The 19,031-nt window shown below is 33.5% G+C and overlaps 1 pseudogene; it reads left to right on the forward strand.

Moving 5' to 3' along the window:
* Positions 1–3,996: 3,996 nt before the first annotated feature.
* LOC111395128 lies at positions 3,997–16,611 on the forward strand (annotated as a pseudogene).
* Positions 16,612–19,031: the final 2,420 nt, after the last annotated feature.

A 19,031-nucleotide genomic window follows, 5' to 3' on the forward strand; every position in this document is an offset into this window, starting at 1 on the left:
CTTAGTCGTCTTTGAACAAAAATTTGAAGAATAAATTGTTGTTTTTAGGTGAATAGTCGAGTGGGTATGATACATAATTGAGTTGAACAAAGTGGAATGAAGTGATTGATGGATTGATTTTCAATCTACTGAAAATGGAATTAAGCTCCCGTTTGACAATCAGGAAAATAATAATAATAATTTTTTTTTGGGGGGAGAAAATAAGTTTTGGAATAATAATTTTTTGGAAAATATGTGGTTAAAAAGTAGAAAAGAATTTTAAATTTACGTATAAAATATTTTTTTCATGAGAATGTGTGATTGAAGATGAATTTTAGAAAAAAATGAATTTTGTTTTAATGGTCGGCAGAGGCCTCTCAAACCGTGTATATGAATCCACAATGCTGACTTATATGTCCTATTTTGGACTTAAGAATTACTTAACCCTAAAGTCAAAATTTGACTTTGATTAAGTGATTATGACTTTTATAATGGTAGTAGTAATCTACCTCTACCAGGAGAAATTAGCCTAGTACTGCAATTAGTTTATGTAAATTCTTGTCTTATCCAATAAATAATTGCAATTAGGAGAAATTATAGGCAATTGATTAGATGACTTTGGTGTATTTTATCCTAGTAATGCCATTTTCCACAGAGAAAAAGCATACAGATTACAATGAGTCGACTCCAGAGCCGGACTTGAGGAGAGGCCCAAGAGGCCTCTGCTTCAGGCCTAGAATATAAGGGGGCCCAAAATACTTGTAACCCTTTTTTATTTTTTTTGGAAAACCCGAGCCAATTTCAACAGTTGTCTTCTACTCTTTTGTAGTCGACTGCTCCAGTTCTCCACACCAATCGCCAGTTTCCCATGGTTTTGGTTACGTCTACTGCAACTTAAGTCTCAACGACTCCTAAAACCTACCAGTGATGGGCAACACCGCAAAGGCAAAGTCACAGACTCATAGCATCTTGTCATATGTCATCGGTGGTCTTCTGACTTCTATTATCGGACTCGTTCGACGTTGTACTTGGTACTATTTTGTAAGTCATTTATCCCCAGATTCCAACCTGCTGACGACAATTATTTCATGAATCCGATTCTAATGCTGCACTCGGCATTCCGCTTCTGTATCTGTATTACTATTAAGCATTATCTATCAATTTGTTAATTGTTTTCTTGCAATGTTTGATATCCAAAATCTGACCGCCCGACTATGTCTTCATCACTTCATGTTCCTGATGCTATTGCTGGGGCATTGTGGCATTCTGTTTCAGTGACTTTGTTAATTATTATCTAATATCTATCAATTTGTTTTCTTGCTATGTTTTGGGTGTGAGATTTAAATTGATTTCTTTGTCTATTAGTTGCATCTTAATTTTTAAACTTGAAGACATGTTAAATTGAATAATTGATTTCAGTTGGTGAAAGAAATTCTTAAATTCATCCATTAATGATGAATGATTAATGATTAATCCTGCCATGTTAAAGTAATTTAAGGACAAGTGAACTGTGATTCTATGAAGTAAGCTGTCTGTGATTGTGAGCAATTGTAATCTAGACTAGCATTCCAATTTTTGTGTTGGGGGGTTTTGAAGATAGTAGTTGATGATGATCCGATGAAACAGGTAAGGCTAGGTGATGGAAATATAGATTCATTAGCTCAACTTAAAAGATTTAGATCTCTAGTATTTATTTATTATATTCTGGTCTAGTTCTCTCATTATCAAGTGCGCAACTAAAACTCTAGAATTGATAAAGTGTGAATTATGATCGATCTTAAGTTGAGTACTTTTATTATAAGTTGTGAGGAAATCCTCTCAATGGTCACTGAACTTTGTAGAAAATCTCCTTAGAGGTCATTGAACTTCAATACATCCCTAAATAGTCACTGAACTTTATCGAAGTCTCCTAAGAGGTCACCAAACTTCAAAACATCCCTGAATGGTTACTGAACTTTGCAAAAAATCTTTGGGAGGTCATTAAACTAGTTATGTATGAGATCCCAATTTACAACATTGAGTGACCTCTTGGGGGGACTTCAGCAAAGTTCAGTGACCATTTAGGGATGTTTTGAAGTTCGGTGATCTCTTGGGGGATTTCGACAAAGTTCAGTGATTTCCTAGGGAATTTTCTGCTAAGTTTAGTAACCATTGGGGGGATTTCCTCTATAAGTTGTTAATTGTAATCGGGTCATCAATTTTGAATTTTTAATCTTAAATTAATCTAACTTGGGCTTCTTTTACTCTTAAATTTCAGTAAGCGTTTGCTGTTAAGTGACTTGAGTCAAATACCATGACTCTTAAATATGCGTCGGGAGCTCAAAAGAGGAAGAAAAAGGAAAGAGTCGAGGCATTAATTCGAAGTCAAGCTGAAGATATGGATAAATACTTTAATGGTAAGAAAAGAAAAGAGAAGGAAGGAACACTAGAAAAGTTAACGATTGAGGAACAACAGAATTGGAATCATGTGGATGAACGGAAAAGAGAACAAAGAAATGATTGAACCTGCAAATATGGATGAGTCAAAATAGAATAATGAAAATAATGTTCAACATGAAGATTTAAATCAAGAGAATTGCTTTTCTTTGAATTTTAATGATCCTGAAAATTGGAAGGACATTCACATTGATCAAAAGATAAGTGACTTTTTAGTTAAAATGGGTCCAAAAAGAGTTGATGACATCTTATTTTCCAGAAATAGTCATGGTAGACATTTTGAATCATCACAATATAAGCGGGTAATGGCAAATGGGCAGACAACTGATAGAAGATGACTAGTGTATTCATTTTCTTTTGATAAGATTTTCTGTTTTTGCTGCAAGTTATTTAAGACAGAAAAAATGGTTAAAAATATTGGCCAATTGGGTAATGATTGATACAATGATTGGCATAATATACATTGGCGTATTACTCATCACAAAGTGTCTAAGGAGCATATAGGTTGCATGATTAGTTGGATGAAACTAGAAAATAGGCTTCAAGCAAAACATACAATTGATGAATGCATACAATTGTCTATCAACAAAGAAAGAGAGCATTGGAAACAAGTGTTAACAAGAATAATTGCTATTGTGAAAAGACTCGCTAAAAATACTCAGGCATTTCGAGGAGAATGTGAGCAATTTTATGTTGAGAACAATGAACTTTTTTGGCAAATGATAGAAATGGTTGCTGAGTTCGATCCAATAATGGAAGAACACATTCGACGTGCTCAAGCACGTGAGATTTAGTATACATGTCTGGGTCTAAGATTCAAAATGAATTGATACAAATGTTGGTGGGCGAGGTGAGAAGTGCAATCGTCACAAAAATGAAACATGCAAAGTATTTTTTCGTCATACTTGACTGTACTCCAGATGCAAGTAATGAAGAACAAATGTCTCTATTAATACGATGCGTGGATGATTCGGTAGACTCACCGATGGTACAAGAATATTGGATTGAATTTTCGAAGGTGGATGATGCATTAGGATTTGAACTTTTCGTTGAGCTTAAAAATGTGTTAAAGAATCTTGAGCTTGATATTGATAATATAAGAGGTCAAGGATATGACAATGGAGCTAACATGAGCGAGAGACATAGAGGTGTACAAAAAAGGTTACTTGAAATAACCATATCATAGCCTTAATCTAGCATTATGTGATAAGGCAAATCGTTGTTCGAAAGCTATGTCCTTCTTTGGAATGATACAGCGAATCTACACATTGTTCTCTTCTCTTCCCAAACGATGGAAATTTTTTAAAGATAAGGTTCAAGGTCTGACACTTAAGCCATTGTCGCAGACATGTTGGAAAAGTCATTTGGAAAGTATGAAGCCTATAAAAGAAAAATCTGTGCAAATAGGAAACACTTTACTTTACTTGGCAAACATTGTTGAAGATCCAAAAACAAAAAGTGAAGCTGAGTCCTTAGCTATATATGAACTTGAAAGTTTTGAGTTTTTTGTTAGGTATTGTAATTTGGTACAAGTTGTTGCATGCATTCAATATTGCGAGTAAATTTTTTCAAGCCGAAAGCATGGATATTAATGAAGCCATCAAACTTTTACAAGCACTTATTTCATTTCTCGAAGACTATAGACAATTTGGGTTTGTCAGTGCCATGGATGAAGCTAAAAAAATGGCAAGTGAAATGAGAATTGAAGCTGTATTTCAAGGAGACGTAGCATTCGAAGAAAAAAGCAATTCGATGAAAGTGGTACTAAAGAGGTAACATACTCGGCTGAAGAATCTTTTAGAGTTGAGTATTTTCTCTTTATAATTGATCAAGCTCTATCATCACTTCAGACTCGTTTTGAATAATTTACACATTATGAAGAGATATTTGAATTTTTGTTTAACTTGGATAGATTAATGATTATGCAAGTTGACGATTTGTTGAAATACTGTATGAATCTTGAGCAATGATTAAAGCATAATTGACATTCAGACATTTTAGGAGATGATTTGTGTTCAGAGTTGATCATCTTGAGATGCTATTTAACTAGTGAAACAAAAAGAGCAATTAATATGCTACATTACTTGAAAAAAATAAATGGTTGTTTTCCAAATACTTGCATTGCTTACAAGATTTTGCTCACTAGCCCGATTACAGTTGTATCAGCAAAAAGAAGTTTCTTCAAATTGAAATTGATCAAGACTTATATCCGATCAACTATGTCACAACAAAGATTGAATGGTTTAGCCATGTTATCAATAGAAAAAAGAAATGGTTGAACAACTCGACTATACAAAATTCATTGATATTTTTGCCTTGAAAACTGCAAGACGAATTTAAGTGATCTTTTAGAACATTTTCACATTGTTATTTGATTATAATATACATATTTTTAATATTTCATTTTTTTGTTTTATTTTTTGATTTTATGTTAACAAATTTAGTTCCTTAATTATTTTGTACATGAAAAAAATTAATTACTTCTTATGATTTAGGAGCCCAAAATCTGAATTTCGTCTTAGGCCCCGCAAAACACATGTTCGGCCCTGCCAATTTTTAATCACCAATAATGGAATCTTGATACAGTATTTGAAACATTAAGGTCTTTAGTTACATCATGAGTATTCTTGATGAGTTGACCGATATGAATATTAAGGATGGTGTCATTTCAAGGGTAGCTTGTCTAGCTACTCAAAGTATTCATGAAAAATCTAGGATGAAAGACACACGGCCAATTCACATTTATGTTTATATGAACACATTTGAATATGATACTTGTGTTTGAGATGTTTCCGGTTAGCCATACAAGGTTGTTGGCTCAAACTTTGTCTTCCATGTCAGCTTGGTTAACATTTAAAATATTTTCATTGTGTGAATATTCCAAAAGACATGATTTATGCATAAAGTTGGGGAAGTCCATGTGAGAGATTTCAAAACTGTTATTTGAGTTGAATATGGTGAAGGATTGTATGAAATAGCTATGTGATATTCCTCCAAAAAAAACTCTTTTTTTTCCCTTTTAATTCAAGGATAAATTTGTTAATCAACAAAGAAAAATGAAAATTCTTAAAATCATCCGTTCAAATTCCATAAGGGGCTTTGGCTTTTTCATAAAATTGTAGTCATAGTATTCAAAAAACAGAAATATATAAAGTAGTAATTTTCAAAAGAATGTTAACTAAAAATTGGTAGATTAAATCGAAGATGGATATACAAGTCAAGGAGCAAATGATCAAGAGGAAACTAGAACAAAAAACGATGGAGTGGCAAGCTTCTAAACAGGGTTTTGAGGCAAGCTAGAATAAGTGCACTGAAGGGCTAGCTCACCTGCGCTGCCATTCTGACAGCATTATACATGAATGTTTGGCCGCCAAGCGACACCAATGGTGTCTTTTCGTACTAAATTGGTTTTGATTAGGCATGGACAAAAAATCAAAAAATCGACCAAATTAATCAAATCGAACCAATTCAAGTTGATTCAGGTCGGTTTGAAACAGATAATTAATTTGATTTGATTTTTTTTAAATTATGATGGGTCGGTTCAGTCATAATTTGAAGTCTCAAACTATTGGTTAACCGAATCAACTCAACTCAGTTACAATTTTACCTCTTTTTTTTTTAATTTTAAAAAGTAAAAATCAAAAGATAAGCCATAATCTCATAACTATATCTCGATTCCCTCCGATCTATGATATTGCCTCTAAGTAATAACACTGAAAATTTCCTTTCACAAGTTCATTATGTTACACTTAACATTTTTTCATACATTGATAGTCAAACTACATAATACATAAAAAAACATAATTCTTAAGTTTTATGCTGATCCGTCTCTATTAATATGATTTTATTTGTTAATCAATAATTCTTGTAATATAAAACCTAAGTGGACTCAAAACTCGGACAATTTTTTTTTTTAAAAAAAATCAATTTGGACAAAAAGTCCAAACGGACTAGTCAAACCGAACTCAACCCAACCAACTAATTTGGTCAGGTTCGATTCGATTTAAGAGTTAGAGTGGGTTCGCTTGAGTTGAAGTTCGTCTAAATCGTTAATCTTGTTTCGATTTTTGGTTGAAGTAGAAATCAATCTAAATCAAACTGTGCTCATGCCTAGTTTTTGGCCATTAACATTTGATTTACTTTTTGAGCTTGAAAAGGGGAGAAATTGGGCCCAAAATCATGTTTGCATGGGCTATTTTGCCGTGCGCGCGCATGGGCTAAATTACTAGTCGCTAGACTGATTTTTTTTTTTTTATGATTGGCACTTTTTCGTGGTGTATGGATGGAAAATTAAATAAGTGATAGTTTTTCCATTTCTAATACATGAAATCAATTATCAAAAATCACATTTGAGTGAAGTAATTTCAGTTCTTACATTCTCAATAAAAATTCAAATACTTTTAAATTTTTTTATAAAGTTTTGAAATATCACTTGTACTTTAGTGTTTATTTCATAAAGGCCTGTTTAATCTTACAAAGTATTTCTCGGTGAATTCCTTTAAACATTCTAAAAATTCTAGAGAGGACAAATATCGTTTGAAGACAACGTTGTTCGTGGTATTCTTCATATTGTGTGTTCTATCCTCTCCACTTTCATATTTCTAACACTTCGGAAGAGTTGTAACTTTTGGGAAGAAGTGTAATTCAATTCTTTTATGGTTATTTGATAAAGAGACATGAAAAAAAAAAAACAATGTTCTTTCTACAATTTTCTACACTTTCTCGCATCCAAAATTTCAACTTTTGTGGATTCATTTTTTCTTAAATATTCTTTTTTATTCATCAAACTTTTTTTCTTTTTTTGGAAGAGGTGATTAACAAGGACCAATGAATCTGTATCAAATCTAATTTTTTAAGATATTCATGGAGATGGTTGGATTGACAGATGAATGGGCTGCTTGCTTCTTTGATGATCTTGATTATTTAGTGAGGGAGAAAATGGAACTCAAAAATTAAGGAATGTTTACATTTTATTGGATTTCAACTTTTATTTTAAACTTTCATTTATGAAGTTTTGGAGAAAATAATTATTAAAATAAAATCATATATTTTTTAAATATTTTAATTTAAATTAGCGACGAAAATCCGTTGGTAACCATGTTGCTAATTAGCAACGGAAATATGCGCTGGTAAACATCGAAGCCTTCTTCCGTCGCTAAATTACCAATGACTTTAGTAATTCGTCGCTAAATTAGCGGCGGGGTTATTATCGACGAATTTTTCGACCAATTAATTCCGTTTGTGAAAGTCATTAGTGACAAAATTTTAGGCATCAGTGATGGAAATTTTCGTCTCTGAAGCCGCATTTTTTTTGTAGTGAGACTTTTGACAAGAGGTCAAGCACGCTATAAGTTAGGCTGGCTTTCCTGACATTTATTAACTAAGCACGTCACATCAGTCAACTTTGGAGACGTGCTTGTTCGATCCTCTTCTGTTTGTCAAGGATTTCGGATAGTAAAGTGGTTCGACGGCAGAAGGCGAATCAACTTAGAGCAATGTCCGAAGCTATGACCTTGGCACTTCCTTTGACAGTTTCGGACGTTAATCCCTTTTGCACCAATTCTTGGGTGCTCGCCACGTGTATGCATATGGGATCTCCACGTAGACATTTCTGTATTGACTAGTAACACATGCCTTTTTTTTTTTTTAATAAAAACATTGAAAGACATAAAAAAATATAAATTAGTTACCATTTATAAGTTATAAGAAAAAAGAAAATTAAACCAAATATGAAAATGCAACGAAACTTAGATTTTTAGTGAGTGTTGATTGCATCATCGTTACAAAATTATCTAGTTCAAAATTCTTTAAATAATAATTAAAAAATTATATTGAATAATGATATAAAGAAAGCCATAATACTAATTGTTTATACCCATTTTTGATATAAAGAATAATGATAAAAAATTAAGTATTAATCCAAATACACAAATTATTTTCGAATATTACACCGCCAAAGATTTAAAACAATCATATCTTTAACAATCACAACGTACCATTTAGTTCTATGTTGTACCTATCTTTTTTATTCTATTCTTTTAAAATAATTCACGTGCGAAAAATTATAGTTTAAATTTTACGTGAGCTACACCCGACCACCTAGATGATTCTCTTTAATTTATGTTTTACTTGCACCAGGGTGGTCTTGTAACGTTTCAAGATTTTCAAATTTTTATGTTTACTTGCACACTTAAGTTGTTGCATTAATATATTAAACGCCACATAAATTATATATACCAAACAATGTCTAAACTAAAAATATTTTATATTAAAACCTTTTTATCTATAATATTATAATTTCTTGCATGGTTTAAATATGAACGGCATCGAGCAAATTTTTTTTCTGGACCTCCCCTACAATATTGTAATTGTAGTAGAGCTTAATCACCAAGTTTGGGACGAATTGGTGTGGTTTCTCTACGCCTAAGACATCAGAATATCGAATCACGAACAGAGGAAGGTATGAGAGAAAAGTTTATTGGATAAAGTGTTTTTATGACTCTATCGGCCGATCAATTCTGTCCTACTTAGTACCTTTTTCTCTTTTATGGTCATATCTTATTTGCACCACCACTACGAGAAAGCTAGTTGGCTCATATCTTTCTGTCAATGAATCAAAATTCTCCTTTGATCACTGGAATTTAGAAGGTGGAGGTGGAGGTAGAGGAATAGGAGGTGGTTCTGGTTTTGGAAAAGGATATGGGGGTGGGTTTGGAGGTGGTGCTCAATGAGGAGGAGGTTTTGGTGGCGGAGGCGGATTGGGTGGACGATCTGGTAGTGGATTCGGAATTGGATATGGTGGTGGATTAGGAGGTGGAGGAGTCCCTTGAGTAATTAAAAAAGTTTCAGTCCTTTACATTTCCTTCTCATACCTAGCGATTTTGTTCATGGCTCAATTAAAAATAAACTACTAGATGGCATATGTTTGTTTTTGTAATCAAAATTATTCGAACTTATTAACGTAAACTTCCATTCGTTGATTAATAAGCCTCTTTCTTTATCTCATGCTTTATTTCTTCCATTCAAATCTCGTTGTGTTGTAAGGTTAAGATTATTTGTTCTTATAATTTCGTCGCAACTATAAAAAGTAAGTTACAGTGCACATTTTAGAAATGTGAAATTTAATATTTTTAAAGTGAACAATTTATTTGAGCACTTTAACACAGTATTCTAAGCGAATAAAACTTGTCCAGTGCTAGTTCCAACATAGTAATTCATAGTCGACTTGATTCTAATTCTCATTTCAAAATCAACGTCGACACACTCAATCTATAGTCTAGTTTGACAAGTGTCACAAAAGATATTTGGCGTTGTGATGAAGAATTTGGTATTTTATTTTCTTTGGGTTAACTAGGGATGACAATGGGTTGGGTTGTTCGGGGAATAGGTGCGGCACAGCTACGGCTTGTTCCGTTTGTTGCCTATTTTTTTTTGTTGTTGGAGTTATTCTCTTCATGGGGTGGGATAGGTTTTTTTGCTATCACTAGAGTTAATTGTTGGACTCGGAAGGATTGTAGTGAATGAGATTAATGACACGATATGAAGTAATGAAGATTGCAACGAGAAATAAAATTTAAAAGTAAAGAAATTAAAAAAGTGAGTTAATCGTAGAAGCACGACGTTTTATTAAACAACAATATGGAGAGAAATACAAAAACTCAGCAATTCTTTCTTAAACAAAACTGAAAGAGAAGACCACTATTTATAGGTACATGGCATAGCATAAAGATGGAAATAACGTGGAATAAGGAAATATTATATTTTCATAAAAATCACGTGAAATATAAGGAAATAAATTTTCCCACATGAAAATACGGAAATAATTTATTTCCAAAAAAATATCCACCTTAATTTGGGTTACAAACTCAACAATCTCCATATTGACCCAAATTCTGGTACAATAAACAAAACTCCAAGATTTCAAATCCATTTGTATCGAAATAGCCAATCTCCTTAACATAGTAACCAAAACTCTCCAAACCAAATCATCGTCCACTGCAAGGCGTCCACAAGCGACACCTGAACCCAAATCCTGGGTTCTCAAAATTCCACTGAGGAATTGTTGTTGACCAAATAGGATCGAAGCACACCCTATAGTAGAAACTATATCACATTCTGGATTAGATGGGTTATTGCTAGAACTGTCACCTTCAACATCCCCAAAAGCATTCCAAACATTATTGACACCACGGTATCTACACTCCATGAGTCCAACCCTAGCAAATGAAAACAATTATTTGCTGAAATTGGTGGCAAAGCGAAATCACCAATGCTCTCCTCAGCAATGTTTTGAATTGACCCAGAGCCTGTTACAAGAGGTATTGTACCAAATTGAACATCCACCACGGTACTGAACTTGTCTCGATATTTCTTAACTAGTTAGTTCTGCACTTCCCTACAAGATGTACAACTGAGACTTCTTCTGTTTCTCCAATACAACTCGGACACCCATTCGGATCTTCAAAACTCCACCTCTACCAGAGAATTTATACCATTTTGCATCCAAAATATTAAGTTATATGAGATTCTTTTTCAGGTCTGGAACATGTTGAATTTGATCAATTGTTCTGATTGTCCCATTCTGCAACCTTAATCTGACTCGACCGATTCCATCAACACGACAAGACTGGTTGTTTACCATCACAACTCTACCTTGCTTGACAGCCTCATATGTTTGAAAGAAATTTCGATTGTAACACATATGATGTGAACATATCTAATCGAGAATCCACTCCTCGTCAGACCTAGATTCCATGTCAGATACCAGGGTCAACATCACATCTCCACTGTTTGAAAAATCCTCAACTGCATTTGTTTCGTCTGAGGTTAAAGGTTGCGCTCCACGATTTGCAGCTAAATCAACTGTAGCCCACAACTTATTATAATCCTTTTGAATATGTCCATTAAGTCTACAGAAGAAGCAAAACAAATTGCTGTTATTTTTCGATCTGCTCCTCTATCGACCACTATGAGATACAAGAGCTTCCTCATCCCTCGGTGTAGTTCCAACCAAATGCTTCAACTTTTCCTTTAAGTGCAAAATATCATAAACGTCGTCCATAGTCAAAGTATCCCGACTATACAAAATGGTGTTCCGAAACAACGCATAAGAGCCAGACAACGAACATAACAGGATCAAGGCAAGATCCTCTTCATCGTACTTAACCTCTAGTGTTTCCAAATATGCGACAATTTCCTTGAACACGACAATATGGTCTTCCAACAACCCTTCTTCTGCCATGCGATGGGAATATTGGTTCTGATTTAGAGCTAATTTACTGGTAAGACTCTTAGTCATACATAACTACTCTAGTTTCAACCACAAAGTAGTTGCTGTTTTTTCCTTCAAGACATCATGTAGAATATTATTGAATAGATGAAGATGAATCAACGACAAAGCCTTGCAATCCCTTTGTTGTTTCGCCTCCATTATCTAATTAGCTGGCATCTTCTCAAAACTTAGCAACACATCGTCCAAATCCAACTGTGCCAAAATAGCTCTCATCTTTACTTTCCAAAAAGAAAACCATGTGTTGCGATCCAATTGGAAAATATCATACTTCAAAGCAGCCATTTCTGAAAAATCTCAACCAATCCACAACAAGAGCCAAGCTCTGATACCAATCGTTAGACCCAAAAGTATTGTAGTGAATGAGATTAATGAGGCGATATGAAGTAATGAAGATCAAAAAGAGAAATAAGATTTAAAAGTAAAGAAATTAACAAAGAGGGTTAATCGCAGAAGCATGACGTTTTATTAATCGACAATATGAAGAGAAATACAAGAATTCAGCAATTATTGTTTAAATAAAACTGAAAAAGAAGACCACTATTTATAAGTAATGGCATAGCAGAAAGATGGAAATAACGTGGAATAAGGAAATTATATATTTTCATAAAAATTACGTGAAATATAAGGATACAAATTTTTCCACATGAAAATGAGGAAACAATTTATTTCAAAAAAAAAAAAAACAATCCACCATAATTTCGATCACAAACCCAACATTAACAACATTTAAAATAGTACCAAATAGAACTAAAAATATGTCTTAAGCACATATAATCATCAGGCAACAATCAAATTGAAATAAAACATGTATTCTTATGTGTACGGCCACTAGGATCTGGCCTCAAATTTCTTAAACCTGAGTCAAACTAAAAATGTTGGGCTCTCAAATCGTATTTGTGCATTATTATTTCTTTTTTTTTTCCTCCCTTCCTAAGGGAAGTACGAAAATAAATGAAAATCATAGCTGTCCATGCACATAAATACAAAAATAACGCAAACAAATTTCCCTACATTTTAGAAACACATTGTCACGATGTGCATAGTCGTCTTTTTCAAATATTTTGCACAACTTTCTTCGAAAATTAGTCGTGCACTCAACCAATTGTTGACGAGGTTTGGTGTAAAAAGTAAAGATTTTTCTTTCAAATTTTGAAATTGAAAAAATGAAGATAATTTGGTGCGAAAGTTTGTGTTAGATGTTTAGTATTTTGTACAAATTTTATATTGTGCATCTCAAGCGAAAGGATGTTTAGAATACGAAACCTTTACCACTTCACCATTACTACTTGCTTGTCATCAAATTATCATTTTTATCTTCTTGTTACATTTCAAAAAACAAAAATGAAAATTTTTGGCCCTCAGTGATTCTCTGCCTGAGATGGTCACCTCGTCCCAGGTCCAACCTCATATCCTTGTTGAAATTAGCTAAGAATAGATAATCTTCATGAAAAAAGGATGCATCTCATGAGATTTAATTCAATACCGTATGCTTGATATTTGACAACACATAAATTGAAATATTATTAACATAAAGTTTCCAATTATAATTTATTGTTATCATTATAATATTAACGCAAAGAAATAATAAAAGTTTCAAATTGAAACTTTCAAATTTGTTCCCTGCGAAATAGAGAAGGAAATATTACGGCAAATTATTATAAGTCCCTAAAGAGCCAATAGATGCCGACTCTAAATTAAGTTGTTGAAGTATTGAACTAATAAATTACAAAACTTATATACAAAAAGCATTTTTTTATCGAGTGACTAATTCAGTTGTATTTCAAGTATTTTTTTCGTTATTGAAGTCGAAATCGAACTATTTTAACTATTTAAAATAATTGGACTTAAAACCAAAATGTTGATCGGTTGACGTGGACAAAAACCAACGGCTTCGTTTGACGTGGGCTGGTTGACAGTTTTTCTTGTTTTACCATTTAATTGGAATTAAAATACTTCAAAATTTATTTTTTTTTTCAAGAATTTTACTATCTGATCAAGGAGGTTTAAAAATATAATTTGGAGGTGGAGGAGAATAAAACATTATACCAATTATTGAAGAAGAATTGGAGGTTGAACATGTTGTGAGAAGGCTATCCTATATATTGCTTTTGATCATGTTGCTTATGGGATAGCTGATACACCATAAAATAGTTGTCTTGGTGAGTTTGGATCAAGCAAAGTAAAAAACTCACATAGGAAAATGAAAACCTATGTTGACGAAACAGGATTGAACTTCCTATTTCGACAAGAAAAACTAGAAATCGACTATAAAATCGGTCCGAACAGTGCTTGAAACTAAAGTAATTGTAAATTGAGAAAATACCAGCTATATGTTATATGAATTCAACCGCCAAAATCGGTCCTGTGACTAGTTTGGATGGTTTATAATATCCAAAAGTTTTTAAAGGTTAATTAGGCCAAGTATGATAGTTGGTCTCTTATAAAAACACTTTTCTAAAAGAATTTCAATAACACTGCATCTTCAATCCTTCTTTTTGTTGCTCCGAACCCTAAATCTCTTCTGCTATGTCGAAGAAGACGAAGAAAATCAAAATGTATAATCTAAGCCCCCATTGTCTCCCTTAAAATAAAATTCTTTAATTCACATACTCATTTTCTACTATATATTTACACAATAAAATATTTTGTACGTAAAAATTCAAAACTAATTTTTAAACACACACACACACACACACACACACACACATACATACATACATACATACATACATACATACATACATATATATATATATATATATATATATATATATATAGATATATATATATTTCCGATAATGCCATCAAACATGGGCGAAATTGGGTCTTCACCTCGTGAATTATTTGTTCCATTACCCACGAAATTACCCAAGTACATTGTAGGGCTCACACTTGATCCAAGAACTCTGAGCTAGTGCCCGAGTATGGGAATGTGATACTGATTTTTCATGAGTGGAGCGTGCTCTTTGCTCTTTGCTGTTTTTGTTTTTACATTAATAATTGACACGTGGTTCCACGTGACGGACCCACTGTAATCCTTGGCCCACTTAAACCGAAACACGTAGCATGGCAGCTGAGGCCTTGAAGCCCTTGGAAGGTAACCAGACTTAACACTTTAATTGAAGCGTAGCATTATGAAGTCCAAAGAGCATTGGCCGAAGTGATTTAGTCTGAGGCCCATGCACCGAAGCTGAGACTTCCGAAGCGTCTTCGCTATCATTTCTTCCAAGAGATCCGTTTCTTCACAAATATCTTCTTCGAATGATTGATAAGACGTCTATCATACACTTTAAGTGTCAAGTCTTGTAAACAATGTGGTGACTTTGTCAATTAATAAATGTAAAATGGGCTATCAAGTAAAAAATGATGCCTAGGATTAGATATATGAATCAAGGAGGTGATGCCACGTACACTCCCATTCGAGGGCTACAATTCACTTTGTATTACCATAAATACTCTCCCATGCTATCATTGTAAGGCTAATGCAACTTTGAATGCAAGATTCAATACTAGAACAAATACCAATGATACATTACATTTACTCTCTTGCAATACATCAAGATTACATACATAATCAACAAACGTGATTGGTAATTATTACACAACCGTGCTACAAATGTCTCACCGGATTCTGAACTTTGCCATCCCGCTGCTTTGAGCCGCTCCCACACCTTTTCTCAGACCGTTCCAGACCGCTTGTGTGTCTTAGTGTGTTGGACTAGACTTACGTGTGTGTGGATGGGTCCTATATTTGTTGTCTACATGGCTCCAACCGAAAATGAGGTCAACGAGTTTAGTTGCTGCCTTTATAGATTTTCTTCTAGTAGGCTGGGTATATATTTACTTTTATTGTACAATGTGTATTATTTTGATTGTGGTCAAACTTTTTACATATGCAATAGCCACAAATACCAGGCAAATATTTACGAATGGGATAGATTTTCGCAGCAGTCCATGCGTTACAAATATATATTTGCAGATTTTCGTGCCCAAGGATGCCCATCAAGTAAAATCTCATTTCTTGCATTTTCTTTGAAAATCATTCTGATGCTTGAGCCGGGATTACTTAAAGTTGTCAAACAACATTTACCCATCATCCCTCTTTATATATAATTTGGAAAAAAAATAGGGATGCATGACCAACAATGGAAGGAAACTAAAAAATATATGTTTGGGTAACTTAATAAAAATAACACATGAAAATTGGAATGGACATTTACGTTACTGTGTAATCTGAATAGTTGCACTATAATAAATGAGTTACAGTGATCTTCATAAATAGCTAAATGCCTGGAAAGATCTGAGAACGTGTATAAACCACTAAGGAATATGAACATTTGTTATTGCCTAATTAATAACTTTAAAAATAAAATTACATCATTAGTACGTACTTAGTAACCGCCAAGTTAATGAGACCCCCATTAATTCACACATTAATTCAAGAATAAACTTTAATGCAAATAACTGATATTCAAGCTATATAATCCCTTTTCTGTGTCCTAAATTCTCATCAATCAAAAATCCATCTTTTACTTACAAATTGAGATGACTTCCAAATTTGTTCTCTTGGTTCTTCTTGGGGTTTTTATTTGCACCACCACTGCGAGAAAGCTAGTTGACTCAGATGATTCTGTCGATGACAAAAAAGACTTCTTTGATCACTTGAATTTAGGAGGTGGCGGTGGGGGTGGAGGTGGTGGTGGTGGAGGTGGAGGACTAGGGGGAGGTTCTGGTTTCGGAGAAGGATTTGGTGGCGGGCTTGGAGGTGGTGCTCAAGGAGGAGGAGGAGGTTTTGGGGGTGGAGGCGGTGGTGGAAGCGGATTGGGTGGAGGATCTGGGAGTGGTTTTGGATTTGGTGCTGGCTATGGCGGTGGAATGGGAGGTGGAGGAATCCCTTAAGTAATTAAAGAAGTTTTAGTCCGATACATTTCCAATTCATACCTAGTGATAATTTTCATGGCTCAATTAAAAATAAAGTTCTAGATTGCATATGATTAATGCAAGCTTCATTTTGTTGATTAATATATTTGAATAAATTTGATCACGATATGCATTATTTACAACAAGTCCACAAATTTAATATAAATTTCATTATGCAAATTGTTTCATGGTTAATCGATAGTTTTCTTTCAATAATTGAAGAGAGGAGAAAGAATTCTTATTTTAGTATAAGAACTACATATAATAATATCATCTTCTGAGCAATCGAAGAGTAATGGTCCCTTAATAGTCAAGCCAACCTAATATGCCCCTAAGTAGAATTTATGTATACCATGTTATAATTTAGAAGTAGGAAGCCGTTGGCAGGCAGTTAGCCATCCCTATAATGTTAACCCAAAAGGAATTTATCGAGGTTCGAAGTTTCATATATTTAAAACAAAAAATGCATTAAATAAATTAAGTTGTTTGATTTTGACATGGCTAACTACTTTTATGGTACCTGCATATTGATGATGAACCCTAAAAATTGCGCTAATGCCTTATGTACAGGGCCGGTCCTGGGCTGAGGCATTTGAGGCCTCAGCCTTAGGCCCAAAACCCTTAGGGGGCCCAATTTTGCTTCAATTTTTTTTTTTTTTTGGGGATAGTTTTGGATTTTGGATGTTATTTTAATTTTGTATTGTTTTCGTAAACTTGTAATGCTCAAATTTTTGCGTACATAATTGAAAATGTTATTAGATTTTTACGAAAATTTTTACGTTGATTTTGTCCGGGGGCCCAATTTACGGACCTCGCCTCGGGCCTCCATTATCATAGGACCGGCCCTGCCTATGTACATTATATTTTAAATGATTTTTAATAGTGACGGGTGAAGAAATTTAGGGCGGCAGTGTCATTTTCCGGTGAATGGGATTGGTGGTTGGAACAAGATGAGGTATTTTTATGATGTCAATTTTTCATTGTGATGCAACATAAGAACTCAAACAATTGACTTTGAGCGAGGGATTCCTATGCTAAGGAGGATCCCTGCTCTTGACCCGGTTCTTATTACAAGAACCGCGATCAACCATAATCATTCTACTTTACACAAAGTTAACATTATCAATTTACGTGTATAATTTTGTTCAACATTTGAGCTGATGAAATGAATCAAATTGAATGTAAGAAGTAAATGAATTGAAATAAAATTCACATTTAATCTAGAAAATAAATGAAATTTAAATTTAATTTGAAAGTAATTTAAATTACATTTAATTCGTAAGGATCCTAAATTTTTTTACGTCGTACGCCATGTTAGATTTCTTTAAAAAATGACGTAAATTATAGTAAAAATTTATCGTGCAAAAATAATAAATGTTATTGAAATAATTGAATTTTTTAAAGAAAAGACGAGTTAGACTCATCCTTTAAGGCCTATGTTTGACACATATTTAATTATTTTCAACACCCGTTTGGACCATTCAATATGACTACAATGTATTCTCGAAATAAGCTTCTAGATGACGTAGGCAATTTGTGGATTCGGATAATATACAACCGTCGACTTATGTTGAAAGTTAACATCTTCTCGAAATACTAGCTTAAAACGACATACTTTACTGCATCGTAACTTTTGTTACGACTGGTCCTTTTGCACGTCATTAACGAGCGAAAAATTAGGTTTTTCCATGAAAGAAACAAATAATTTTATCATAGAAATAAATATGACAGGTTTTTCCAATCTTAATTCAGGTTTTTCCAATAGCACATCAAAAATAAAACTATATAAATTTTTATTTGTTTCTTTCATCACCTAATTTGATGGTCGAATGTTACGTCCCGATCATATTCTTAAAATTGATTCGAAGGTATTATTTCATGGCATTTATAAATTGAAACAACAAGAATCATACCAACTTTTTCAACATAGATATCAATCACACTTTTGTACAATTGGTAACAAATTTTTTATTTTTTTATTATTATTTTTTTGTTACGACAACAAAGTGTATATGATTTTTTCAATCCTAAATATATTAGAAATTAAACATTGACTTCTTCCATAGAAGCAATGAAAGAAATTGAATGTTTAATATCATCACCAATATGAAGACTATGCTCACCCAATGGAATTCTTCAAATTCCATTGTTATCCGCCATGCTTAAATGCTTGCACGCATCAATATCAACCCTAACTCTCTTTTGACTTTTGGCTATTATAAGAACTTTCTCAAATGCAGCCAATTGTTTTTCCGACGCATGTTTTCCAACCGACAGAGTTGCAAAAATCATCAATGTGTGAGTTCCGTCCATGTCTCCAATATTTTCAACATCTATGTGTACACTCGAAATGAGTGAGTCACACTTTGTGTGTGTGACCCTTACACCATGGCTTAGCATGGTA

This window comes from Olea europaea, chromosome 6, assembly GCF_002742605.1.
Source record: "Olea europaea var. sylvestris chromosome 6, O_europaea_v1, whole genome shotgun sequence".
NCBI lineage: Eukaryota > Viridiplantae > Streptophyta > Magnoliopsida > Lamiales > Oleaceae > Olea > Olea europaea.